An 18,879-nucleotide genomic window follows, 5' to 3' on the forward strand; every position below is an offset into this window, starting at 1 on the left:
AAAGGTGGTGGTGGTGGTGGGGGAGCTATCCAGTTTCCACGATTTGATCTTGAGAATGTACCCACTATTTTCAAGGAGAACTTCAGAAACTGCTTTGAAGTTCTGAACCTCATTGATAGGGAACCAGAGGAACTATGGAATAAAATCAAAGACGATGTTAAAGACGAATGTGAAAAGAGACGGCCAAAGACCAAGAGAAAGCAAAATGGATGTCAGAACAGACAGTGGAAATTGCCAAGAAGAGGAGAGAAGCCAAAGTCAAGAAGATAAAGACTTTATGAAGGAACTTAATAGGGAATTTCAGAAGGCTGATAGAAGAGACAAAGAGCAGTACTACAATGACATCTGTAAAGACTTTGAGGTTAGAAATAGATACACGAAAAAACAAGGGAAGTTTTCTAAAAGATCTCTGAACTCAGAGGGAGATTCCAACCTCGAATTGGTATGTTAAGGGGTGCTGAAGAACAGGTAGTAACTGATCCAGAGAAGATCAAACAGAAATGGAAGGAGTATACTGAAAATCTGTACAACAGGGACGTCAACATCCAAGATACTCCAGAAGATATTCCCTACTTGCAAGAACCTCTAGTATAGGAAGATCAAGTCAGATCAGCACTACGGTCATTACCAAGTTGGAAGGCTACAGGAATTGATGGAATAGCTACAGATATATGGCAAGCAACAGAAGAAGAACCAGTCAAGGCTCTAACCAAACTATGCCAGCAAATCTGGAGAACGACATAGTGGCCAACTGATTGGAAGAGGACAGTTTACATACTCATACCAAAGAAATGAGACATAACAGATTGCGCAAACTACTGCACAATATCCTTAATTTCACATGCTAGCAAAATAATGCTCAGGATTATCCAACACAGATTAGAGCCCTACATGGTGAGGGAAATGCTGGATGTTCAAGCTGGTTTCAGAAAAGGTCGAGGAGCAAGAGACATTATTACTGATGCACACTGGATAATTGAGAAAGCCAAAAAATACCCCAAAGAAGTCATTATCTGCTTTATTGACTACAGAAAAGCCTTCAATTGCATCAACCATGTCAAGTTGTGGAATATCCTTAGGAAAATGGGCATCCCAGAACATCTCATTGTCCTTATGAGAAACCTATACATAGGACAGGAAGCCAGAGTCCAGACGGAACATGGTGAAACAGACTGGTTCCAGATCAGCAAAGGAGTAAGACATGGATGTCTTCTTTTTCCTTATTTGTTCAACTTATATGGTGAGCATATACCGAGAGAACCTGGAGTGGAAGAAGATGAGCGTGGTTTTAAAACTGGAGGAAGAAACATCAATAACTTGTGCTATGCTGATGACACCACTTGGATAGCTGAGAATGCGGATGATCTGCAAGCTCTAGTAATTAAAGTCAAGGAGCAGAGTGAAAAAATGGGACTATGACTAAATGTAAAGGAGAGTAAACTAATGACAATGGGTACAGCAACTAGCCTCAGAATTGATAATGATGACATTGAAGTGGTGGATAGCTTCTGCCTTTTAGGATCAACCATCAACAGTAAAAGACCCAACAGTCAAGAAATACGTGGCAGACTAACACTTGGTAGGGTTGCAATGAAGCCCCTGGGAATGATATTTAGATGTTGTGATATGTCTATACCTACAAAGATTAGAATTGTTTGGACAATGCTTTTCCCCGTGACACTCTATGGATGCGAAAGCTAGACTTTGAAGAAGCAAGATAGAAAAAGTATTCACGCTTTTGGATTTTGGTGCTGGAGAAGACTTTTGAGATACCATGAACAGCCAGGAAAACAAACAAATGGATCATAGAGCAAATCAATCCAGAATTTTCACTCTAGGCATAAATGACCAGGCTCAAACTATCATACTTTGGACACATTATGCAAAAACCCAGCTCCCTTGAGAAGACAGTCCATAATACTGGGAAAAGTTGAAGGAAGAAGAAGAAGAAGAGGAGAAAGACCAGCAGCAAGGTGGATGGACTCGATTATGACAGCAATGAATGCACCACTGAGAGACTTTATAGGCCAAGCTGAAAACAGATCATCCTGCAGAAAATCTGTCTATGTGGTTGCTAAGAGTTGGCACCGACTTGACTGCACTTAATCAATCAATCAGTGAGTAGAATCTCTCACTTTTTAATAAAAGTGATAATAACATCTGCAGCTGGAGGAAGTGATTCAGAATGAGTATGTGACAATGAGGGAAGCGGGTTTAACCCTTTGCCCTGCACCATTTTCCTGACCCAAATCACCTCCTTCAAGCTGCTATTTGCCTGGTGGGATAAAACAAAAAGAGCAGCTGCAAATTACAGTCAACCACCACTAGATGGAGTCAAAGAATTTCTTAGCTCTCCATAATAGTTGAGATTTAAAAATAATTTTATGAATTACAACATGATTTTTGTCACTGATCTAAATTTTGGGGTAGGATGTGATAATCTGAGCAGAGGTGAAGAATCTCCAAGCCAGAATTCAAGAACGGCATGCAGTGAACAGATAATTGTCTTTGCAACCTGGTTCTCATAAGGCTATCCTCTGAATCTTGCCCTTGTGCTTGCTATGCAGCTCCTTGGCTAATTTTAAACTGCTCTGCCACTATATACTGTATGCAGGAGTGTTTGCATAGTTAAGGTAGATAGGTCAAACAGCATTCCGCCATTAGAAACCCAGAACATTTTAAATACTAACAAACCCAGACAATGTTGGAAATGGCCATGATAACCCGATCAAATATCAAACAGATCTGTTGAGAAATAGCCAAAATATATACAGGGGTGGTTTTTTTTGGGGGGGGGTTGACCCCTTTGGGCAAATTCCTCCTGTTGGTGGTTCTGCCCTTACCCTCCCCCCGCCCCGCTTACCTGTCTGCTATCAGACATAACCAGCAGTATCCCTACTGCAATCAGGGAGACTGCAGAGAGGAGAGGGATCTGGCTGCATGGCTTCCTTCTGGAATGGACAGCCCCAACAGCCAATCACAGCTGGAGCAAGGGAGGAGCTTCCTACCTTAACTCTGGTTTGAGCTCAGTGGGACTGTTAGATGATGCTGGCACTGTTTAACCTCAGGTAGGAGTGGTGAAACCTACTACAATCCAAAGGTTCAAACTGGAGTTTCAGGAGGGAAACCCTGGATCACTTTTGTGTCCGAACCAGGCCAGGGTTGCGTGTGTTCGGACGCACTAAAAATTCAACCTCAGGCCCCTTCCACTCCCATTTCCCATTATGTGTGAATGGGTCCAGTGTTTCCCTTCCAATCAGGCTAAGGGAAGAAAATGGCTGAAAGGCTAAGTTTAGGAAGTACACTGAAGCACACAAAAATGGTGTAGTGCATGTGACTTGTAACAAGAGAAGAGAGTCCTGGGCCAGAGTGCCTCATGCCAAGAGGCACTGGTCTGCAGGCAGCATCCTCACCAATCCACTGTCTGAGGTGTCTGCCTTACCCAGCCTCATTAGCAGGCTGACTGGGCAGTGGCTATTATTAGTGCACAGAGGATAACATAATCACTTTAACTTTTTCTCAGATTTCTTCCCAATATGTTTTAAAGAGTTGGCAATTCCAAATTCTATGGAGAAGGTCTACATTAGGAGCTTGACATCTCCAGCAACAACCTGGAAAAGATTTTTATATAAGTGCTCAATGCACATGGTTTAGTGAGGGTGAAAAAAAACCTCGTTTAGAGTCACACTGATAATGGTTTTTAGCAGCATTATTCCATAACCATTCTTCTTTCTCCAAGGTTTATCCCAGGCCCTTTCCCAAATATCACATCTTTCCCAACCCCCCCTTTTAATTTTTTATTGATTTTTAACAATGATAACATCCATAACAAACACGACAAACAAAATTGGACTTCCCGCTCATCTCTTTTCGTGAAATAACAAATATAAAGTTATCTTCTTACAATATTAATAAACAACAAATCACCATAAATTTAAAGCTTAAAAAACAAAAGGAACCATAAGCCTATCCTCCCTGCTTTTCAACCTGCCAAATATCACATCTTGACCACTTTATGTTCAAACTGAGAATCAATTGTTACTATTGAGTGATTAACCCATTTAAAGTAGTGGAGGCTATGGATTGTCCTGCCATAGTTTTCAGTGGCAGCTCAAGATATTTTACTACCTGGAGTATCAAATAGCACCCTTCCCCTCTCCTTTCAAATCATTCCTTTTTCCTTTTATATTAAAGCATTTCCTCCATCCTGTGTCACTTTTGCCTGCTATGGGCCACATGTATGAAATAAAGGATTTCTATCTGGTTCTTTCTTTATAAATGTGGTATGGTACTAAGCAAATTCACTTACAAATGAGGATGTAAGTAAGTCTAACAAATGCCCCAAATCTGCTGCCTGAAGTGGACCACTTCACTCTACTTCATGGCAGCACTGACCTGAATTGTTCTCCCCCGACCAGTACAATTATATTTGTTAACTAAGGGCCAGTGCGCATGAGCACTGTCCAGCACACATGATCAATGCTGGGTCATGCCAAGAGCAAACCTGCCTTGACATTGCAACGTGCAGTCAGGGATTCCTTTAATTATGTGAAGGGGTGGTCATCTGAATTGTCCCACTACACATGCTCTACAACTATCTTTAAACTCTCTACACAGCACCAAGAACACTGCCCTTGGTGTGCCACAGTCGAGATGGTGTGCTCATGCGAACTGGCAGAACTTGAGTGATAACATATCTGATTTGAAATTATTGGAACCACATTGGTTTATCCCTGTCCACCTTTAAAACAATTTATTTAAATGTTAAAATGGTCCCCTTGATTTTAAACTCAATCTGATTGTGATTTTAAACTCAATCTGAATCTGGCAAACAATTTATGTGTGAGGATTCCCAAGATAATAGCTTTTAAATATGGCAAAGGGAGAAGGATTTTCTTGGAGCTCTTTCATTATATAACAAGCATTTCCTATTTGCCCAGTTCCAGAGGAGAGCTGGTCTTGTGGTAGCAAGCATGACTTGTCCCCATAGCTAAGCAGGGTCTGCCCTGGTTGCATATGAATGGGAGACTTGATGTATTCTCCAAGATATTCCCCTCAGCGGATGAAGCCGCTCTGGGAAGAGCAGAAGGTTCCAAGTTTCCTCCCTGGCTTCTCCAAGATAGGGCTGAGAGAGATTCCTGCCTGCAACCTTGGAGAAGTTGCTGCCAGTCTGTGAAGTCAATACTGAGCTAGATAGACCGATGGTCTGACTCAGTATATGGCAGTTTCCTATGTTTCCTATTAACAGGGGTAGAAATTTTGTTTTGTTTTGTTTTGAAATGTTCTCAAGACCATGCTTTTATTTCAGGTTTCCTCTAGACAAGTGTGCTGCATTAATAATGAACACAGGAAAAATAACAAAAACAGAAGGAACAGAAGTGCCCAATGGAAGATCAAGAACCTGGAAGAGAAAGAACATTACAAATACTTGGGCATTCTCCAGGCTGATAACATCGCACACACTGAAGTTAAAAGAAAAATTGGAAGTGAATACATCAGGAGTCCAAACTCAATGGCGGGAACACCATACACGCCATAAACACCTGGGCTATACCTGTTATCAGATACACTGCAGGAATAATAGACTGGACCCAGGCAGAGATAGAGACGCTAGATCGTAAGACCAGGAAAATAATGACCATCAATTATGCTCTGCACCCCCGCAGTGATGTTGATAGGCTAGAGCTCCCTCGCAGCTCAGGTGGATGAGGAATGCTGCAAGTCCATGAAACAGTAGAGGAGGAGAAAAAGGGTCTTGAAGAATATATCAAGGACAGTGAAGAAGATGCACTTCAAATGGTCAATAATGCGAAACTATTCAACACCAATGAAAGAAAGCAGGCCTACAAGAAAGAACAAGTCAAGAACCGAGCAGAAAAATGGAAAAATAAGCCACTGCGTGGTCAATATTTACACAATATAAGTGGAAAATCAGACATCACCAAGACCTGGCAATGGCTTAAGAATGGCAACTTGAAGAAAGAAATAGAGGGTTTAATACTGGCTGCACAAGAACAGGCACTAAGAACAAATGCAATAAGAGCAAAAGTCAAAAAATCAACCACAAACAGCAAGTGCCGCCTTTGTCAAGAAGCAGATGAAACAGTGGACCACCTAATCAGCTGTTGTAAAAAGATCGCACAGACTGACTACAAACAAAGGCATGACAAGGTAGCAGGGATGATACACTGGAACATCTGCAAAAAATACAAGCTACCTGTAGCCAAAAATTGGTGGGACCATAAAATTAGAAAAGTGGTAGAAAATGAAGATGCAAAACTATTATGGGACTTCCGACTACAAACAGACAAACATCTGCCACACAATACAACAGATATAACTGTAGTTGAGAAGGAAGAAAAACAAGTTAAAATAATTGTCATAGCAATACCAGGGGATAGCAGAATAGAAGAAAAAGAAATAGAAAAAATCACAAAATACAAAGATCTACAAACTGAAATTGAAAGGCTGTGGCAGAAAAAGACCCAAATAATTCCAGTGGTAATTGGCACTCTAGGTGCAATTCCAAAACAACTTGAAGAGCACCTCAACACCATAGGAGCCACAGAAATCACCACCAGCCAATTACAAAAAGCAACTTTACTCGGAACAGCCTATATTCTGTGACGATATCTATAATAACAGCAACAACATCGATAACAAAATTCAGCCATCCCAGGTCTTTGGGAAGGACTCGATGTCTGGATAAAACAAACCAGTCAATAACTCCTGTTTGACTGTGTAAACAAGAAATAAATCCAATAAATGTTGACTGTTCTCAGTGTTTATTCATTAGATTCTGTTTCACTGTAAATCAAATTAGATTTTAAAATTTTTTTATTATTATTAAACAGCAATAATGGCATTAACAAATTTACACGTATATCCCACAAATTATTTATTTATTTATTCATCGCATTTATATACCGCCCAAACTTTCATCTCTGGGTGGTTAACATAAAACAATTAAAACACATATAAAAAGTTAAAACAATTCAACAATTTAAAAGCAATCACAAAATTAAAACAACAAATTTTAAAAGGCTGAGAAAGCTTGGTTAAAAAGATGGGGTTTTAGATGTTTTTTAAAAATTGCCAGAGATGGGGAGGATCGTATTTTAGTGGGGAGTGCATTCCACAATCTCAGGGCAGCAACTGAGAAGGCCCGTCTCTGTGTAGCCATCAGAGGAGTTGGTGGTAACTGGAGACAGACCTTATTAATCTTAGCACTTTAAAATAACCATCAATCATTAAAATATTTACAATATGTTTTACAATATATATATACAACCTCAAAACTAAGTCTTCAATAAATATATAATAATGATCTTACAAAGCTTTCTTCCTCAGATGAATAATTTCATCAATCATTTCAGCGGCTCTTTTTAAACTTCCTCCTGCTCCCACACAAAATTCTAAATGTAGATGCATCACAGATCTATACTAGTTTTTTGCCTACCTTGCATATTGAAAGTTTGCTTAAGAGATCACCTTGCTGTCTCTCTGTGTGTGTGTGTGTCCCTCCACTAGCAACTTCTCAGTGCCTGCACCAATTTGAACCAAACTTTGTACAGATGTTGTGCCACACAGGGACACCTGAACAACATGGTTTGTGATGATGTCATGCATCCCAATCCAAGATGGTGGCTTACAGAAAGTAGGCACATTAGTTTGTACCTCAACTGCTTGTTTTAGTTTCCATTCCTTTCTTAACAAAACCTATCATAGCTTTGTTTTAGTGAACTCTTCAGCAACATTTATAAGTGTTATGAAAATATTAAGATCTAGTAATGTCCACATGGTTTGTCACATTTTAACTAAATAACTACAGTTTATTATGAAGGGTAGAACTACAGAAAAGGATAGAGTCCCAAGCTCTAACTCCCCGTCCATAATGTACAACATACCCTGTGCCTTCAAATCATTATACTGTGCATTTCCCCAACCCTTCATCACATCATTGCCAGATGGAGGTAGATATAAGCACTCAGCATAATTCTGTCAGGTTAAGTTGCATTTCACATTCTGAAAGTGGATTTGGTCTGGGCCCTTTACGCTTCTTAGGTAAACATCTGCCTACCTCCATTTTAGAAGGGTGATACTGTAATATGTTCAATTCAGTAAATGATTGCATCTGCAGAGAAGCTGTACTGAATATATTACACATTAACTGTTCTCTATAATGGAAGAATATGCAGCACATGTTTTTCTTTAAGCTGTTAGAGCTCTCAAGCATTGGTCCAATCTGCAAAAACAAACACACACAAAATAGGTCTGCTGGCAAACAAATATAATCTCATCCCCAAACTGGCCACTTTTGCTCTACCTGCAGATGGCACAGGAAAGTGTTATGACCCCTGTGATTTACTGTTATTTGGATTCTGTCTCTATATAATTCTCTTAGATGTACCCGTTGCTAATCCCATGTGTGGCAGCTCTTGTGAAAGTTTGCAAGAGGGGGGAGGGGAAAAGGAAAGTGGTGGCGGCGGGGAACATAAGGCCAACGGACAGGCCAGTGAATGGGCAGGTGGGTGGGGAGAGAAAGTGAAAGCAGCAGCGGGGGAGGAGTGAATGTAGCGGTGGTGGTGGGGGGAGTGGGGGGCAGCCGGGAAAAGTGGCTGGCCAAGTGGCAAGCCAAAGAGAAAAAACATTGGAGGGAAAGGCTGAGAATGAGGGGCCAAGAATGAGGGAGAACTAGAGGTGTACATAGGAACATAGGAAACTGTCATATACTGAGTCAGACCATTGGTCTATCCAGCTCAGTATTGTCTTCACAGACTGGCAGAGGCTTCTCCAAGGTTGCAGGCAGGAATCTCTCTCAGCCCTATCTTGGAGAAGCCAGGGAGGGAATTTGGAACCTTCTGCTCTTCCCAGAGCGGCTTCATCCCCTGAGGGGAATATCTTGCAGTGCTCACACATCAAGCCTCCCATTCATATGCAACCAGGGTGGACCCTGCTTAGCTATGGGGACAAGTCATGCTTGCTACCACAAGACCAGCTCTCCTCTGATGCTCTGCGCCTGGGCCAGCTAGTATTATGTATTGTATTATGCATTGTATATTATGAAATCGACCTTTGTAAAAATAAAAATTTAAAAAGATATTGTGTGTGTGTGTGTGTGTGTGTGTTTATGTTTGATTTTATGACACAATTTTAGGGCTGAAACAAATAAATCAAATGTTTACAAATATTTATTTGTAAACTGCTTTGGGAACTTTTGTTGAAAAGTGGTATCTAAATGTTCATATTCGTATTCTTCACTCACGTTGAAGTGTGTGTATCCTGATGCATATTTTTCATCCTGTTGTTTTAAATATAACTATCAAATTCAGTACAGTATCATTATCAAATAGAAGTACAGGTATCAAATTTAAAGCTTCAGATAGTCCCTTATAACAGTTCTGTCAGGTATCAATGTTGAGCTCAAGTTTAATTCCAAGTCCTCTTCCCTCCTTACATTGCTGTTCTTTTCAGAATGCAATCCCAGGCATGCTTACTTGGGAGTGAGACTCTTACTGGGTCCATTGTGAGATGTATTTCTAAGTATTTTCCAGACTCTGGAATGCTCTCCTGGTAGCTATTCGCTCCTCAGTTTCCATCACAGCTTTTAGAAAAAAATGTAAAATCTTGGCTTTTTGCCCAGGCATTTATTTGATTCTCTGCTGCTGCTCCTTATAATCTTTATTGCTTTTATGCTTTTTGTTTTAAATTTTTTAATCAGATTTGTTTAATATTCCCCCCCCCTTAATATTTTGTGTCTTTTTTACCATGTTGTGTTAATTTTTTTTTGCTGTAAACCACCTTGGGATTGCTTTAATGAAAGGCAGTATATAAATTTAACAAACAAACAAATAAATAAATAAATATTAAACATGCATAGAACAGTGCTGTAAGGCAGTTTCCAGAGAGGACAGAGGAGAGGATGGCCCCCTTGGAGAAAAGGGAACTGACCGAAGAGTGACCCTCTGCCTTTCTAGGGTGTACTCTGTGCCTGCCTGGTGCTACTGCCACTCAAGATGCAGTAACTGGCTCAATTGCTTATCGGTTCATTGCTGCCACATGTATCTTATCTGGTTCCAAGTGCTCCACTGCATTGAGCTGCTGCTCCTGCCTGTTAATGTGATGAGCCAAGAGTTGTCCATGACTCCTGCTGTAGCTGCAGACTATTCCAATCTGCGGGTCAGCAAAAAGACCCCTGCAGGCCAGATCTGGGCCTTATGTTGTGCAGGCCTGGTGTAGATGCTCTGATTTTAGCTCAGAACTGTAGTTTCTATATAAGATGTGTGTTTCTTTCTGACTTGAGCTATAATATGCAAATCATGTTACTTTATCAGACTTTTTCTCCTGAAATGTGTTTTCAATTAGGTATATCAGTACCAAATATGAGTAACATCACACACTTATATGAATTACTCTCATTTTTAGCCTGTTCTATATCTTAAAATCCTTTCTTCCCCTCCCTGTCATACCTTTCTAACAGGTTAATCCCAGGAGGTCCTGTAACTACAATTACTGCATTTAAATATTCCACATATCTGTCAAGAGTCAAAAGTATTCTGTGGTGTCAGTTTAAATATAAATATCTATAATTCTAGTTAATCACCATCACTTTTCGTCAGTTTTGAAAACTCACTTGATGTCTATTTTCTGTTTCGGCCGCCTGCTGCTTGGGTTGCAGCTCTTGCCATTGATTTATTGGTTAAGAAGTTACCCAGAGCAATTCTGCCACACATCAGTGTTCCTGTACAGAGAGTAGAGAGCCTTTCACAGAAGTAAACTTGTCAATATAATTTTCTCTAATCGTTCAAGAAATTGCTCTGCTTTTTATACAAAGCTGTAAGTGATGTTGGAGTTGTTATACAAATACCGTATATCAGTTCTACTTACAAAAACACACGCTTTTCATTTCTGTTTCCTTTACTTTGAAAGAGCCCCCTTATATTTACCAGCAATGTGCAGGCTGTCAATACCTCTCCATCACCTTTGCTTTTGGAAGAAACTGCCGATTCTATACAGCTTGTAATGACATCTTGTAAATGGCCTGAGTGACCGTGCAATGGAAAACAAGCATTTGAATGCTTTGCAGAAGCTACAGCCACATAATTTTGACCTGAGACATGTCACAAGGGCTCCATGTTTACTTTAAGTTAGATTTGTTCCTGCGTCTACATTTATTTATCCTGCTTCAATAGCCCTTGCCGTGCAGATAAAAGTGCAATTATTTTTACAACAATGAAAGATTCAGGGTGCCAGAACTAATATCCTTGTGCCCAACAACCATAACTAGCACCAATGAAAAGCACTTCAAAGCTTTTAATCTCCATGACAACCTACATCACATTCTTCAATAAAATACCACTTTACACAAACACATTTTTATGCACACCTACTATGTGTTCATAAATATCACTTGCATTGCACACTGAACAACCTGTTTTTAGTGCCCTTGACTTCTTTTTCTTGAAAAATTAATCAATCAGTTGCACAGTTCAAATGGAACTTAATTTCATGTTCATATGCCTACAGTTCCCTACAGAATAAATAAAAGAAACAAATAGTGAAATTGGAAAAGGCTTAAGTTTCCAGTGCAATATATAAGTTAATTAGGTATCAGATTTGGGCTCAGCTAAGGAATTGGACAGTAATAACCTCCTGTCATTCCATTGACAAGGGAACATAACTAGTAGCAAAATCTTGTTAACTGAATATGAACAAAGTTTAACTTTTGAATTAAAGATACTGGAGCTGGTCAGAACTCATGCTATTATTTATTTATTTATTTATTTATTTATTTATTTATTTATTTATTTATTTATTTATTTATTTTATTTCTAAACCGCCCCATCCGGAGGCTCTGGGCGGTTATTATTATTATTTATTCACACAGTCAAACAGATGTTATTGATTGGTTTATGATTATTATTTCTTGTTTACACAGTCAGACAGGTGTTATTGACTGGTTTGTTTTATCCAGACATTGAGTCCTTCCCAAGGACCTGGGATAGCTGAATTTTATTATCAGTGTTGTTGTTGTTGTTTTGTTTTGTTATACAAGGGACATAAGAACTGAATCAGGCCCAAGGAAACTAGTCCAGCATCCTGTTTCACATAGTGGCCCACCAGTTTCTCCTGGGAAGCCCACAAAAAAGAGGTGAGGGCATGCCTTCTCTATTGCTGTTGCTCTCCTGCAATAGGTATTGAGAGGCATCTTGCATCTGAGGCTTCAGGAGACCTATAGCCCTCAGACTATTGCACTAGATTTGATTATATTTCTTTTAGAAGCTCCCAGATCAGTAAAAGCCCTTGATCTGGTATGTTGCTTTATCTAAAAAACTCACACACAAAATATGCCTATCCAAACCAAGCCAGACTTTTTAAAGAAGACATGGTAGCCTTTTATTGCTTGAGCTAATTATAACTCAGCCATTCCACAACCTATGAAGCAACATCAATCATTTTGGAACAATCTGCTTGCTTGACTTTATTGGATTTGGTCTGGGCCCTCATAAATAACTCCTCTACAGACTGTGCTGTTGGTGTGGGCTTTCTTATTTTTGTTTCTGTTGTTATTGACTATGCATGTCTCCAAATGTTTAAAGAAAATATTTTCAAGAAAGACCCAAACCCTGAAGCTCTAACTAATTTTTGCCATACTTGATAGAGTTCTCGACTCCATTCATGGGATGTTACATAATAAGCTGCCTTATACTGAGTTAGTGCATTGATCCATCTAGCTCAGTACTGTCTACATTAACTGGCTCTCCGTGGCTCTCAGTGACTACCACTGACTGGCTCTCAGGGGTTTCCGGTGTGTTTTTCCCAGCCCTCCCTATAGATGCCAAAGACTGAAACTGAGATCTCCTGCAAGCAAAGCAGATGCTCTTCCACTGAGCTATGGTCCTTCCCTATTGCAGTACTGTTCTTCTGTAGTTGCAGTAGTGTGGTGCCAGTCAAGAAAGACCAACTTGATCAGCCCCATGCATGTGTTTGTGTAACCCCTGTTCGTTAAAGGTTAAAATAGGATATGTTATAAACTCATCCAGTAGGGGCTGCATAACTTGAATAGGGACTACCATATATGGGGAGAAAAGGTGCAAATGCAATCCTCAGTAGATCCAGAGGGCCTGAAGTAGAAGGTATCAGCCAAGGGAGCTCCTGTGAGAGCAGTCATTTGGTAAACTATACTTTAAAGACTTCAGATTACCATTGTATAAGAAGAGGAGACAGCAACAGGAGATTGTTTCTCAACACCAGCCAAAAAGGGTCAGAAAAACAGAGAACTGTGAGATACCAGACTCTGGTTAGACACTTGTGAGAAAAAAATAACTTTAAAAAACCCAAATAAATCTTAGTTTTGGATACTTGATTCTGATCAAGCCTCTGGGATTATTTTTTATCAAATTCTGTTTGGTTGTGTTAAAGGAAAACTAAACTCTGAAGTACATACTCATTGGACATATTAGTTGAGGCTCCACGCACTAGGCAGTTGCAGAACTCGAACTGGAATTGTCTCAGGAGCAGAAGAGGAGCTTTCTGTAGATGACACTGCTCACATATTGCATTAGCCTGAGTATACTGTATACATTTGTAAACTCAGGTTTTGCAAAGCATGTATTTGATGGCCTAAGATCTAAGACATATCCACTGAAATATACCTATATCTATATCTATACCTTCAAAATGAATTTTCCTTCCAAGGAGAAGCATCTGAAATTTTTCAAGGACACCAAACAAGTTTCTGTAACACAGGTGAAATTTCTTAGGGTGTTTCTGAACAAAACACAAAAACATGCCATTCACACACAAAAAAGTGTGGTTCAAAAAGAACATTTGTGGAGTTCAAAAATTCAGGTCCTGAAAAATTGTATTATGCCAGATTATATAAAACGTGACTGATAACAATGAGGAAAGAAAAGTGAGCACTACAGTCTCTAGCAGACCCCGATCTCCTCCCCATGCCAAAGATGCTTCCCACAGGTTCCACTACTATTCCTGAAAGAGTCTTAGCCAATGAATATAACATTCTTCTGCACTAGTTCTGTCAAATCCCCAGTTCTGAGAATTCCCCCCCTCTCTCTATAGGCTTCTGAATGTCATGGAATGTGACTCTAGACAACAAAGTATGTGTGCACAGCCAAGGAAAATGCACAGGCATATGTTATAGTGGTGCATGCTATATGTGCGAATTACACTCACTTGCCTGGAAATGAGATCAGGAAGGCTTGGGTGGGCCCTCTGGCAATTGGGCCATGTCCCTTTTGCATGTGACATCATTTGCAATAGGGGCTCCAGCAGCCCTTTTCACTGATAACCCAAGTTCTTTGAACCCTGTCGTTTAATAGTGGCTCTGCCCCAGCAGGGGTCCCCAATCTGTGGCACTCCAGATGTTGCTGAACTACAACTCTGGAGCTGATGGGAGTTGTAGTTCAGCAACATCTGGAGTGCCATAGGTTGGGAACCTCTGTCTTAATGGAAACTTGGTCCTTTGCATGAAGAAACCATTTGATCTACTTAGTGCTTAACTATGGTTTGCACTGTGGAAGTAGCCCCTGAGTCAAAGATCCAGTTTGCAGAAACTCACTGCTGACATTTACAGGACCTTCAATTAACTAATCAAATCATTTCTTGCCTCCTTTTTTCTCCTTTATTATATTGCCGTGAAAAAAATTATATACTTTGCCTCTTCAGAAATGGCTTGTTCTTTTTTCAGCATACATCCCATGGAGAACAAAAAGTTTGAGGTATGGGGTGAAGATAATGCTTGAAACTATAGTTTCTAGCTATATATAATTACTTTCAATGGAGCAAAATCATAAGGAGAATAGCTTTATTGTCATATTTTCACTAGTGGGTGTGAAGAATGATTTAACTTACAGCTACTGATTATGTAATTGTATTGATATAGGGCATACAGCCTACTCTGCCTCATGAATCATCTAGACTGACAAGAGGAGGTGTAGAAAACCCCACATACTTTTGGCTTCACAAAGGAGAGAGCTGCTTTCACAGTGAGCCATTAAAGTTCTTGATCACAGATATGCATACAATAAAGAGAACATGTCAGCTCCGTGTGGCGCAATTTAGAAATTAATTGGATGCCGCAAACTAGCACATGCACAATGTGGCTGCCTGTCAGAGGTTGCCAGTGGTCTGAAAATAAAGTTGTAAACTCCACTACATTGAGCTGAGAGACGATCCACACTGCAAAATGTTCCCATGGATTTGTTCTAAGATAACATACCATAAACAGAAATGGAAAGTCCAGCATGCGGGTGAGCAAATAAAATGCTTACAAAGGGTTTCAGCCAGTTGGATGAGGCAGAATTTGAAAAGCAGCATCCACTAGGTTTACAGAAAATCAGTGGAGCCTTTCTAATTCTCAAAAACCTCAAGAAAAAGGAACAAATCAGAGCCACACATGCACAGATTATCCACTAGCTGGCTGCCTGGACAGTTTTCCACTCTTTCATCTCCCCCTGAAAAATAGCATTCTAATTTGCATGGTACTGCACATTCCACTGCAACCCAGGCACAACCCAACTGTTGTGTTTGGTAAAGGTAAAGTGTGCCGTCAAGTCAATTCCGACTCATGGCACCCACAGAGCCCTGTGGTTTTCTTTGGTAGAATACAGGAGTGGTTTACCATTGCCTCCTGCCGTGCAGTATGAGATGATGCCTTTCAGCATCTTCCTATATCGCTGCTGCCCAGTATAGTACCAGTGGGGATTCGAACCGGTAACCTCCTGCTTGTTAGTCAAACATTTCCCTGCTGCACCCCTTGTTTGGGCTGTGTATTATATGATGCCAAGAGAAGCACTACCACAACATAATAATTGAGAATAGCTAGAACTAAACTAGACATGACACAGGAGGTCTGTAAAGAGGGTCTCCTATGCTTTTGCTTTGTTGAATATACTACCCTTCCTGAATGTTTTCCCCTGCAGAACTAATAGAGATTTAGATTGGGGAAGCAGTATTGGATGGATGTTTATCCCCTTCCCCAGTGCCATTTTTCTGATCTCCAAAGCATCAGAATTCTTAGGCAGTCTCATATGTACGAGAGGTTATTCTTGGGATACCCTGGACCCAGCCGTTAAGGCATTAAAGATCAAAATAGACCTTGAATATTCAACCCTGAAGCAAATCTGGTAACAAGTATAACTGGCAATGTATTGGTGAAATATGATCAAGCCAAACAGCTCCAGTTCAGAACACTATAAAAACAAGGAAAGGGTACAGCTGGCATATAAGAAAAAGTTGGCACAATGCATTCCTTGCCACTACAACCATCTGAGCTTCCAGGAGCAGTTCTGGATTCAGGAATACTCCCCAATTATGACTCTGTGGCTTCAGGGAGAGGAGTGCAATGCCATTTAAAGCCCTAAATGGCTTGGGGCCAGGTTACCTGAAAGAGCGCCTTGCCTCATATGTCCCTGCTCAAACTTTAAGATCTTCTTCAGAGGCCCTCCTCTGGGAGCCCCCGCCAAACAAGGTGAGAGGGCCTTTTCAGTAGTTGCCCCCGGTTTATGGAATAGCCTCCCCAGTAAGGCTCGTCTGGCTTCATCACTTTGTTCTTTTAGATGCCAGGTAAAGACCTTTTTGTTCACCCAGGCCTTTTAAATTTGGGTTTTCAGATTTGATCTGATTTTTAAACTAATTTAAAAATGAGTTTTTAAGCTGCTTTGTATTGTATTTGTATTATTATTATTTTACACAGTCAAACAGGTGTTATTGACTGGTTTGTTTTATCCAGACATCGAGTCCTTCCCAAGGACCAGGGATGCCAGAATTTTATTGTCAGTTGTTATAGATATCGTCGCAGAATATAGGCTGTTCCCAGTAAAGCTGATGGTGATTTCTGTGGCCCCTATGGTGTTGAGGTGCTCTTCAAGGTCTTTTGGAACCGCACCCAGGGCGCCAATTACCAATGGGATTATTTTGGTCTTTTTCTGCCACAGCCTTTCAATTTCAATTTGTAGATCTTTGTATTTGGTGGTTTTTTCTATTTCTTTTTCTTCTATTCTGCTATCCCCTGGTATTGCTATGTCGATTATTTTAACTTCTTTTTCTTCCTTCTCGACTACAGTTATATCTGGTGTATTGTGTGGCAGATATTTGTCTGTTTGTAGTCGGAATCCCATAATATTTTTACATCTTCATTTTCTACCACTTTTTCAATTTGATGGTCCCACCAATGTTTGGCTACAGGTAGCTTGTATTTTTTGCAGATGTTCCAGTGTATCATCCCTGCTACCTTGTCATGCCTTTGTTTGTAGTCAGTCTGTGCGATCTTTTTACAACAGCTGATCAGGTGGTCCACTGTTTCATCTGCTTCTTGACAAAGGCGGCACTTGCTGTTTGTTGTTGACTTTTCTACCTTTGCTCTCATTGCATTTGTTCTTAGCAGGGGCGTAACTAGGTTGGAGTGGGCCCTGAGACAAGATTCTTAAATGCCCCCCCCACCAAGAAATTTTATTATAATAATAATAATAATAATAATAATAATAATAATAATAATAATAATAATAATTCGATTTCTATACTGCCCTTCCAAAAATGGCTCAGGGTGGTTTACAAAGAGAAAAAGGTACCTCTTTGCCCAGTTAGCAGGGGACTTTTATTCTCACATTTCTGTCCTCATTCAAAACATACAAAAAACAGATGTACAAAATGGAGCAAATGAGAAGACACTAGAAACACTAATTATTAAAATGGGCCCCTTGCTGCAGATTAGCAAAGGAGACTTTCAACCATGCAGGGTGAGCCTATGTTTGTTTTCTCAGAATTCTGAACCAATTCAATAAAGTTTGATTCCAGGAGGTTTTTCACAAGAGGCTTTTAAAGCCCTTTAACACACATCTCCTCTGGAATGGAGGTGCTGCATTCACATGTTGGCCAGATTTACCCTAAGGGGAAAAAATATAAAAGCACAACACATGCGTCACAGTTCTCACTCATGTCTCAGTTCTCACTCAGACCTGGGTTGCAAAACAACTTGAACATAAGTGTATTTATGAATGAATGAATGAATGAATGAATACATAAATAAATTTGTTCCAGAAGTTTTTGTAATTTCCTGCCATGAAACAAGCCACTTATAGGACTTTTTAGAGGTTTTTTTTAAAGCCAGCAAATTTTCCAATCAGTTTTAAATTAAATATTCAGAGACTTCTCAGTCTCCCCCCCCCCCATCAAAGCCCTATGGCAAGCAGATCCCTATATAGGGGGTGGGGGGTGTAACCACAAAAAGGAATTCATATTCTACCTGGCAAAGGCTGAGCTGTCTGGCCTGGGAAGAGGGTCTGCTGCAGAGAACTGTAGTGGCCAGTCTGACTGCCAGCCTTCTTCCTGGGGCTTGCCAGCCTTCTTCCTGGGGCTTGCCAGCCTACTCGAATTCAGGCTTCACTGAGGCCTACACGGAGGCCTCCCTGGAAGCCCCGCCCACCTGCCGATCAGCTGAGAGGCGGGGAGAAAAGCAGCTTGCCTGCTGCTTTGATTGCCGACCAGGACGACAAGCAGGAGAGGGGGCAAACAGGGCAAGTGGCTGAAGGGTCTTGGGGCTGGGCAGGGGGCAATGGGGAGTCATGTGAGGTGTCTCTGGGGGGCCCCTCAAGGCAGTGGGGCCCTGAGACGACTGCCTCCCCCTGCCTAATGGTAGTTACGCCCCTGGTTCTTAGTGCCTGTTCTTGTGCAGCCAGTATTAAACCCTCTGTTTCTTTCTTCAAGTTGCCATTCTTAAGCCATTGCCAGGTCTTGGTGATGTCTGATTTTCCACTTATATTGTGTAAATATTGACCATGCAGTGGCTTATTTTTCCATTTTTCTGCTCGGTTCTTGACTTGTTCTTTCTTGTAGGCCTGCTTTCTTTCATTGGTGTTG

General features: G+C 40.6%; 1 protein-coding gene across 1 annotated transcript in view; it reads right to left on the reverse strand.

The window, feature by feature from the left end:
* G2E3 (G2/M-phase specific E3 ubiquitin protein ligase) overlaps nt 1-18,373 on the reverse strand; it is a 108,093-nt gene extending 89,720 nt beyond the window's left edge. Inside the window, exon 1 of the mRNA XM_053282812.1 lies at nt 18,266-18,373. The gene's annotated coding sequence lies outside the window, so the exon portion shown is untranslated. The remainder of the gene's footprint in view (nt 1-18,265) is intronic.
* Nucleotides 18,374-18,879: the final 506 nt, after the last annotated feature.

The sequence above is a fragment of the Hemicordylus capensis genome, chromosome 1 (assembly GCF_027244095.1).
Source record: "Hemicordylus capensis ecotype Gifberg chromosome 1, rHemCap1.1.pri, whole genome shotgun sequence".
In the NCBI taxonomy this organism is placed as follows: Eukaryota; Metazoa; Chordata; class Lepidosauria; order Squamata; family Cordylidae; genus Hemicordylus; species Hemicordylus capensis.